This window comes from Gouania willdenowi, chromosome 8, assembly GCF_900634775.1.
Source record: "Gouania willdenowi chromosome 8, fGouWil2.1, whole genome shotgun sequence".
NCBI lineage: Eukaryota > Metazoa > Chordata > Actinopteri > Blenniiformes > Gobiesocidae > Gouania > Gouania willdenowi.
In genome coordinates, this window is record NC_041051.1 from 10,182,062 (window position 1) to 10,192,656 (window position 10,595).

The window sequence follows — 10,595 nt, forward strand, 5'->3', positions numbered from 1 at the left end:
TTCTTTCACTCCACACTTAGTGGTGGTAAACTACTGTTGTAGCCACAGCTGCCCTGGGGCAGACTGACTGGATGCGAAGCTGCCATAGTGCACCATCGGCCCCTCCAACCACCACCAACACTCCTTCACATACATACATTTATACTAGACAATGTGGGTGAAGTGTCTTGCCCAAGGACACTGACAGACATCACTGCTGTGACTGATACCCCACTGTGGCACCTGGAATTCTCAGTGGTCTCCATCCAACTACTAACCAGGCCCAGACCTGCTGAGCTTCAGAGATCTAATGGGATCAGGCAATGACAGGCTGGTATGGCCACATGACATTAACCTAGCGTTACCACTAGCCTAGCATTAGCATTCACCCAGCAAAAGCATCAGCCTAGCATTAGCATTAACCTAGCAATAGCATTAACCTAGCAATAGCTATGCATTAACCTAGCAATAGCATTAACCTAGCAATAGCTATGCATTAACCTAGCAATAGCATTAACCTAGCAATAGCTTTGCATTAACCGAGCAATAGCATTAACCTAGCAATAGCATTAACCTAGCAATAGCTATGCATTAACCTAGCAATAGCATTAACCTAGCAATAGCTATGCATTAACCTAGCAATAGCTATGCCTTAACTGAGCAATAGCATTAACCTAGCAATAGCTATGCATTAACCAAGCAATAGCATTAACCTAGCAATAGCTATGCATTAACCTAGCAATAGCATTAATCTAGTAATAGCTATGCATTAACCTAGCAAAAGCATCAGCCTAGCATTAGCATTAACCTAGCAACAGCATTAACCTAGCAATAGCTATGCATTAACCTAACAAAAGCATCAGCCTAGCATTAGCATTAACCTAGCAATAGTATTAACCTAGCAATAGCTATGCATTAACCTAGCAAAAGCATCAGCCTAGCATTAACATAAATGAGGATGCATTTGCATGCATTCTCACTAATAAATCTGTGTCAAATTTGTATAAATTCTTGATTATTTTTAAGTCCTTACTGTGAGGACAAAATGTTAGTTTATTAGTACGCATCATGTCCCACTTAAAACACGTGTTGTGATGAAAAGTCCTGTTATTACTTCTTATGTCAGTGGTCCTAATCTTTTGGCTGGTCTGTGGTTGACAGATCTCTAAGGTCAGCTGCAGATGTCCCTTCAAATAACTATTTTAGTCCTTGGCAAACTGTCACAGCTGCTGTTACTGCAGGAGGTCACTCCATGTTCAAAAAGATAATGTTAAACATACTTGTTGTATGATTCATGTTGGATTATCACATGGTGTGGAACGGATGTTTGTCACTTTTTGGTTTTGTGCACAAACAACACGTGAGCCAACAGGTGCAGATTGGTATTCACTATGGAAACATTTGCTGGCTCACATATCCTGAGTTTCCTGGGCTGAAGTCACTCCAAATGAAAGAGGAGAGTTGGGTTTTCACGAGGTGTCATGATCCACTTTAGTGAAGTACCTCCAAGAAACCTGTGGCTTTTGAGATGAGGTCCTCTGCTCGGATACTGGAAGCCACGGCTTTTCTTCTGCTATGAAATCAGATCCTGGGAATAAATCCAGGTTCACACTGATCGTGTTTTTGTAGGTTACATGAGGCCAGCTGGAGCCTCTCTGAGTGATGTGAAGCACGTTATTAAATGTCAGCAGCAGCATTTTGAAGCGACAGCATGAAGATCACATATTTCTGATGGACATTCAGAAGTGACGCCAAATGGTTGGCATTGGTCTGCTTTGGATGGTCACACTCAGTGTCACAGAGTCAGGTGTGTGTGGGGGGGAGGGGGAGTGTCCATGTTTTTGTTTTGGTGACCAAGCTTTAAACACTACCTCTGACAGTATAAGTCACATGTGTCTAACTCAAGGCCCGGGGGCCAAATCCGGCCCCTTGAACTACCAAATTCAGCCTGCAGGAGAAAGTTTCAAAGACAGAAAAAAACATTTATTACAATATGAAATATTTCAGTTATAAATAGTCAGCTAAGATAGCTCAGATATCAAAATACACAAATTCAATGAAACTCCACAATATTTGGAGGATCGCAATTTGACTGTAGTAATTTAAATGCTAAATTGTTCAAAAAACTACATTTTCCTGAAATTATATCACATAATTTCTGCCAATTGAATAACAATTGGGCACAAAATTAATTAAATTTAAAAGAAGAAAATCCTGCAGGGACTGATATCTATCACTTATTGCTTGATATTGTAGGTGCCTTACATATTTTATTTATGATTTATACATAGTGTAAAGTACAAACTTGGGGACATTAATGTTGAAATTGCTCATTTTCCCACCTAAAATCTGCATCCCACTTAAGATCAATGAGTTTGACACCCACGATTTATTCAGACTTTAATCTCCTGACATGTTTCCAGGGCTAACTGTCAGTCTTCCTCAGAGGTGTCTGCTGATCGCTTTGATGTGGTGGATCTGGTGACGCACAATGAGTATAGTAGTCCTTTAGTGGAGGATGAATATTCTGGAGAAGGTTTTCAAAGCTTATAAATAAATATAAATTACAAGTGCATAGTTGATGTTTCAAAATAAAAGCATAGAGACCCTCCACAGCCCAGCACCAAGCCAAACACCACAAGGTCTATCTTCAACCCATTCTTCCCTAATTCAGCTAATCATGAGTTTCTGTGAGGTTTTGTCACCTAATACACCTAAAGTCTCTGGCAAATATACATAATTGAAACATTAATGTGCTACAATGTGTTTTATGTTTTAAAAACCTTTTGTACTACTACTTTTATGACATATTCTATATTTTCTTTACTGTGCATTCTATTCAAATCTTTTTTTAAATAGTATTTATTCTTTTTAATTTCTTTAACAGACAAAGATATAACATTTCAAGCTAATAATTATTAAAATATGAATACACCTTTGATATTTTGAACACATAGATATACAATACAAATCTATACAAATAAACATACATATATGTATTCCTTTACAAATGTCAATTATTTATTTTGGACTGTTGGATGCAAACCTTGACCATTGGGATTCAAACCCACCACCCTCTATAAAGTAATAATAATGCACAGAGAAGCACCCAAAGAAGGAAGAAAGGGTTTATTGAAAACACAAGATTTCCTAAAAGTTACAAAACACACAACATATAAATACACATATAGTACCGGTACTTCCCTGCTCGTGACTTCTCTAAATGTGTCTAAAGGTATGTTGGTTGCGCCCTCTGGTGGCATCAAAATGTATCAAAATCTTGATCAAATTTACCTCCAGATTATTGGATTTATTGGATTGGAAAAATGGAAACAGAAAAAAAGTCGATTTGAGCCAAAAACATATCCTGAAATCTCACTGAGCAGTTTGTTTATTAGGAGGAGCAGAGATGACCTTCTTTGGATCAGGACTGAAAGAGTTTCATCTTTTCTTGGACAGTTAGACCTTCTTTCAAACTCTAAAAAAAACAAAACAGAGAAACAGAGAAAAATTTGAAAACAGGACATGTTTTCAAAACAGTATGACTAACCAGACATGGTCATATTTATCATATTAAAGACTCTTCTGCTCCAAACTGACTAGTGGGGGTGGGGCCTGTTTTCCCCAAACAGCTCAATGACACTACCGTCATTAACACCTAAAAGTATGGATATTATTTATTAATGTGTTGTTGTCCTATTAACATCTGTGATGCCAAGCACGTATTTAACAGGTGACCAACATTATTCTATTTATTATTAGTGTCTGGTGACAGTGTTAGAGTGTGACAAAGTGATAAAGTGTCTTAACTGAAGGTGTCAGATTGTTTCTTATTTGACAAAATGATTTGGTAACACTATACTTAATGTTTTATACATAAGGCTGATATTACGCCGTCATTAGCATGAATAAGGTGTCATGAAGGCTGTCATTAAAGTGACCTTGGAGCTATGTTGGCACTTTATGGGTCAGGTGGAGAAATCTGATGGGTTAGGAGTTAGGGTTAGGTATAGGGTTAGGGTAACAAAGGGTTAGGGCAGACATAGACAACTGGCGGCTCAGGGGCCACATGCGACCCTCGGTCAATTTTGTGCGGCTCCCAAAACTAAGTCGTAATTCATGAAGTTGGAAGTTCTACAAGGAACACCATAATACACAAAACTCCAGAAACATAGACAATGACAGCAAAGTGCGCAAAGTGTCAAGAAAAGTACAAAAAGTTCAAAAAGATATATCTACAAAATACAAAAAGATGAAAAAAAAAAAACCCAATAGAAAAAAATATTCCTAAAGTAAGTAAAGCACACAAAATGACAACAGACACTAAATAACTGCTTAAATACACAAAATGACTTAAATAACAACAACATATACATCAAAAACACACAACGACTTGAAAAACACACAAAAAGAAAAAAAAAAATTCACCACATTGATGAGAAAATCTACAAAATGAAATCAAAAACACAGAAAATGTCTAAGAACTCAAAAAACTTCTTTCCTGTATTAATGCTCAGCTTGGTCATTATTCTAAATGCTGACATGAATGTTGACAATGTGGCCCTAAAATCAGACAATCACATTTTTGTGGACCCCACTGTGATAGAAGTTGCTTGTCCCTGCTTCTTAAATTATTTTGTATTTCATGTTTTATGCCTTTCAATTTGTTTTGTATTTCAAATGTAGTTTTTTATCTCATGTGAGCTGCTATGTATTTTATTTTTGTCTGTACAGCACTTTTGTCAGCTGTGGTTGTTTTAAAGTGCTAAACAAATAAAGTTGGATTGGATTGGATCCCTGGGTTAGGGCAACAAACCACACTTAATGATAGCCTTCATGACACCTTATTCATGCTAATGACACCTGTCACGGGTGTCATGTCATAATAATGACAGTTTAATGTCAGCCTTATGTATAAAACTACTGTGAAGTGCAACAGCCTTTACTTTGGCTCAGCAGACAGTTCATAACCTGGAAGCCTGAAACCCTTTAGTAACCCTTACTTTCACACCTTTTTTTTTGCAAATAAAACATATTATTGAATTGAAATCCTATTAATACATAGATGGGTTGTTTTTAACCTTTGAACGGATTGCTCTTATTTGATGCAGGAGTGATGGTCTCTCACTTTTCTTTGGAAGGGCGACATTTGTTGCAGATTCCTCTGAGAAAAGAAGAGCAGAAAAAAGCAACTTAAGAAAAATATCAATTGGACTAACCACAAAAGAGTGAACATTATTTAAAGAGTCTCACTCAGGCAGACGGATAAATGGGGATCTCCAGTGTGTGTGTTGACACGCTGCTGTTTATCTCCCTGACCGTTGATGCTACAGAGAGCCTTGAGCTTATTCTGGGCGTATATTTTATCCTGCAAACACACATAAAAGCATTAGTCTTGGATTAATGACACATCTGTCACTTGGAAAAATTCATTTTGTGATTCTGGACCATTCGATTTATTTTCAACTCCTCTCTCAGGGCTCGGGCTTCCTGCTTGAGAAACTGCATCTCTGCCTCTCTTGCTCTTAAAATGACCTGCACATCAAGACCACGTGGTTTAACTAAGTTATTCTATGTGACGTGGATGACTGATGACATTATAAACTCTGGCTTACAAATACACTCACCTCCATCTCATAGAAGTCATCAACTTGAGGAATAAGTTGTGGTTGTTTTCCATTCAGTGTAGAATGTGGCTGAGGCACTTCATCACTTTCTTTCTAAGAGAATTAAACACGGCAGAGAGCACAGACTTCCTCCTTATCAATAGACAGTAGATCAATCCATCAACGGTTATTCACACACCACTTTTCATGTGAAAGCAAAGGAAAATATATTGAGAGACGAAGAAGCCACTGATGCGTTTAAATCTAGGAATACTTTCAACTCAATTTCCTCCCACCTGTTTGTCTTTAAGCTGCTTGTTTATCTGCTGGTACTGCATCCCTGACTCTCTAGTCCCTTGCAGCTCCTGGTTCAGCTGAGTGTTTTCAACACATTTCTCACTGTGCTGAACCGATAACGTCTCCAGCTCATCATGCAATAACTGGATCTCCTTCCTGTGATTATCAAACACAGATGTAGATAATGTCATCCAGGAGAGTGAGGATGGACATTGAGGTTGTCGTGTTGTTGGTATTTTTCTTCTTTCTTATATAAGGTCATGTGTACCTGTTTTTTGTGTCAATGGAGGTTTGTGAAAAGAGGAGGATAAACTCGGTCACTCACTCATACTCGATGCAGAGCTGTGTGATATCAGCACTCTCCCTCAGACGTTGAGCTTGTCTGCTCTTCTGCAGCTCCTGTTGATGCGCCTTTCTCATCGCCACAATCGCTGTAAAATGTTTAACTTACACATTCAATCAAAAGTTCATGGTGTTCATTTAAAAAGTTACTCAATGCAAGGCAAGGCAAATGTATTTGTGTTGCGCATTTCAAACACAAGGCAATTCAATGTGCTTTATATGATTAAAAAGTGCCACAGAAAACATTCAACAGACTAAAAATCAATAAGACCATTAAAATCAGCAGTACAACATTTAAAAACAGCATTAAATCAACAACATCATGATTAAAAATCTCCCTCTCAGTCATACGTAGTAGAGAAAACGAGTGGATTTAACTTTGATTTAATAAATGTTCACATTGGTAGCTTATTTCAGCTCTGCTGGCAGTTTGTTCCATTTCTTTGCAGCATAACAACTAAAAGCAGCATCACCATGTTTGCTCGGAACTCTGGGCTCTACTATCTGACCTGTGTCCATAGATCTGATGGTTTCTCGACCAAACCCATTCACAGATTTATACACCAGCAGCAGAACTTTAAAGTCTATTCTGAGGCTGACTGGGAGCCAGTGTAAATACTTTAAAACTGGAGTAATGTGCTCTGACCTCTTTGTTCTGATTAAGAACCGAGCAGCAGGGTTCGGAACCAGCTGTAGCTGTTTGATGCTCTTTTGGGGGATTCCTGTCAGAAGACCATTACCCATAGTCCAGTCTGCTGGAGATGAAAGCATGGACCAGTTTCTCCTGATCCTGAAGTAACGTTTTCATAAATTGTGACACTGCATTGGTTCACAGATCTCATTTTTTATGTTATTTGGTGAAGAAACTAGAGGCATAAACAGTCATCCAGGTTAAGGAAATGAAGTACATTTATCAAAAGTGGATTGCTTGGAGCTTCTTTCTTTTTTTAAATGTATCATAATTTTTCTCATCCAAAGTTAAAGTCTAGTTGGCTTTACCCAGTTTACCATATTCAAAAACTAAATGGCGAGCTTCTTCTTATTCTGACCTCAATGTTACATTACATGCCAGATTTGTGTCTTGAACCTTTACCAGCCATTGTAGCAGCTGTTTCCTCCTTCAAGAGCTGCTCTTTTTCCCTTTGGAGCTCAGCCACCTCCTTCTGATGCTGCTGTTGAAGAGCTTCTATAGTTTTTCTCTGCATTTCTTCCATAGCAATAACTTCCTGATCACAGGATTCCTGGAAAAACTTCAATACATTAACACAAGAGGGTTTTTTTCTCAAGCATTCTCAGCTGAATTGACTGGAGTTGTATCCCTGGACGGACAAACAGACATTGGGCTTTCTTTAGATTAGGGAGATGTACAATTAGACTTTGTTGTCTGATCAAGAGGGTGCTGATGAATGACAAAGAGCGGCCTTATGGTCTGACTTTGACAGACTTTATATAAGATTTGAATATAGAAGGCCATTTGATTTCATCTCATACATTCATGAATTTGTTCTTGATAATCAGATCAAAACAAAAGCTTTTTGATGTCTGTGAAAACATGAATAAAATAGTTTAATAACATTTTAAAAACCCAATCAAACATATGTTTTTTGATACCTGAAGTCTTCTTAGGTCTTCTTGGTTGCCTTCCCTCATGTCCTCTGAGTTGCGTGTGAACATTTCTGTGCTCTCCTTAGTTGTTTTCTGCCCTGATATAGAGCCTTCAATAAGTAGAGGCTCGGCTGCCCAGGATTTTCTTAGCTTGCCGTAGCATGCGTGCAGGTGTTTCATCTCCTCTTCGTGGATCTGCTGCAGCTCTTTTATTTTCTCTTGAAATTCTTCCTCCACCTCCTTGTGATAATCTGGAACTTTCTTCAAGTCTTCCAGCAGTCTTTGTTTCTCCGACTGTAGAGAATGGATGTTTTTCTCAGCCCGCTGTAGCAACTCTCTCAGTGTAGTGTTGCTCTCCTGAAGCTGACACAAGGTGTGATTAAACCCCATCTGCTCATTCATTAGGTCTTGCTTGCAAAGGACTTCCACTTTTTGCTGCAGCTCTTTCATTTGTTTAAGGTTGTCGTCCAAGTCGAGGCATATCCTGTTTGAAAGATAAACCAGCTTCGTCTGCTCCTGTAAAATGTGTAAGTCGTCTGTGGAAAAGTTTTCCATGCACTGGTCTATACAACGCACGCTTCTATGTTGATTGTTATCAGAGAGCTCCTGGTATATCTGGTGTAAGAACTTAGCTTGCCTTTGCAGCCGAGATGTTAGTCTTTCTAACCACTCTGGTTCTTTCTTTGTTTCTAGCTTCTCTGGTAGATCCTTTTCTACCGGTGTTGCAGCTTCTTCTGATACGTCACTGTCAACCAGCTCTTGTTCCTTATAAGGAACCAGCTCTGGAGGGTTGATATCACGCTGTCCCTCTCTTTGTAGCTCCAAGTTCTGATGATTTCCATGACTCATACTCTCATGTTGTTGCTGAAGTTTCAGGGCAGTATAAATAAGCTGAGCTTCAGCACAGGCCAGACCAATTACACTCATTGAGGACTCGTCACTGTTACAGTTTTCTCTCTCTAACCCCATCCTAACTTGTGTTTTTAGAGCCATTCTTTGAGAAATCATCTTTTTGTATTGCCACGCCAGCCCACCCTCAACCTCTGTTGATATTGATTTTAGCTTGAATGCAACTTGTTGATTTTGAAGGGTAGAAACAATTTTTTCAACCACAAACAGCTCTTTCATTAAACATTCCTGGGTACCTTCTTCATCCTCCTCCTGGGACATTTGCGCACTGATTATTTCACTTTGAGGATGGACGTCAGTTGCAGATGCAACTAATTTCTCATCTTTGAGGCGCTTCCATTCTTCTTTCCTGGTATTAAGTGATTCGAGTTGATGCCTCTCGGCTTCTTTCTCTCCCTGCTGTAGGCAAGCCACAATGGTGTTGAGGTGCTTCTTGAGATGTAAAAGATTAACTGGGCTAGCTTGAAGAATGTCACTGCATGTTAGCGCGATGTTCAGGGCCACCTGAAACCTGCCCGCCAGTGTCCTGCACAGACTTTCTGTGTCCTGGGCGAAGCTTTGGCTTTGTGTGGCCTGAGTATGAAGCAGCAGACTAAGGTGCTGAGCAGTTGCTCTGCTCTGACTTAGCTGAGAGCACAGTTGTGGGTTCTGGCAGCAGTTGTGACTTTGATATTCTTCTAGTCTTCTTGTAATGTCTCGTAGTTTCTCCTCTGTGAGATAAAGCTTTGTTTCAAGTGACTGGATCATTGACATAAACCTGTCTACATCCTCTCCTCCAGGGATAACGCAGTGTGATGAATCTACTGAGCGAGAGCGGCTTCTTCCGAGCTCAAAGGAATCAGTGCCTTTGATGTGATAGTCATCAAGATCATTGAAGTTTTTATGCAGCTTCGGCTGAGAGGAGCCACCCTTTAGCACTTCATTGAGTTTGACTTCAGTCTCCTCCAAACTATTTCCCAAGACCTCCATCTTTAACAAAACCTCACTCAGCTCTTCTTCCTTCCTGTCAAGAAGTCTCTCATATCCTTCTCTGATTTCTTGCATCTCTATCTCCTTTTGTCGCAGCTTTCCTAACACCACCTGCAATTCCTCACACACTCTCTCATAAGTGTGTTCCAGATTGTAGTATTGTGTCTCATCTGTTTTCAAACACTCCTGCATCTTTCCAGCCTCCCTTTTTGGATCTAAAATCTGGTTCTGCAGCTCTTCACAGTGAAGATTAAGCTGTTTTTTCTCATCTTGGAGCTGCTGCATAGCAGACACTGTGTGATCCAACTTTTCCTGTAGCTGTTGCTGCACATTCTCGATTTCTTTTGTCCCAGTTTCAGTTTTGCGAAGGCCCTCTATCTCCTGTTCAGCTCTGTTTAACTGCTCCTGAAGCTCTTTCGAGTGCTCCTCAGACTTTGCCAGACTGGCAGCCAGGCTTTTCCGCTCTCTGTCCTGACTTGCTTGGAGCAGCATCAGATGCTTTTGCAGTTGACTCTCTTTTTTTGCCTGCCCTTCCTCATAGGTACGAAACCGAGCCGTCACATCTTGGAGACGTTTTTGCAGGTCCTCTGCCTCTTCTTGGAGACTTTGGTAACCATGTACCTCCTGCTGTACTTGGGTCAAACGTGACTCAACCTGCTTCCTCTGCTTCTCACTGGTGTCCAGCTGGGACTTCAGGGAGGAGGCGCAATGCTCCCACTCCGCCTGCTGCTCCTTAAACTGTCGTCTGTCTTGCTCTATTTGGGCTTGTGCAAGTGCAGTGGCATCACCTGTGACCAAAAGCTGTGCTTGTTGAGCCAAGAGGTCGACTCTCCGTCGTAGTTCAGCTTCTCTGGCTTCCTCCTGAATCCTCCTCTGTGCTTCCAGCTC

The 10,595-nt window shown here is 40.0% G+C and overlaps 1 pseudogene; it reads right to left on the reverse strand.

Annotated features, from left to right (window-relative positions):
- Positions 1-210: 210 nt before the first annotated feature.
- LOC114469107 (uncharacterized) lies at positions 211-327 on the reverse strand (annotated as a pseudogene).
- Between the last annotated feature and the right edge of the window lie 10,268 nt (positions 328-10,595).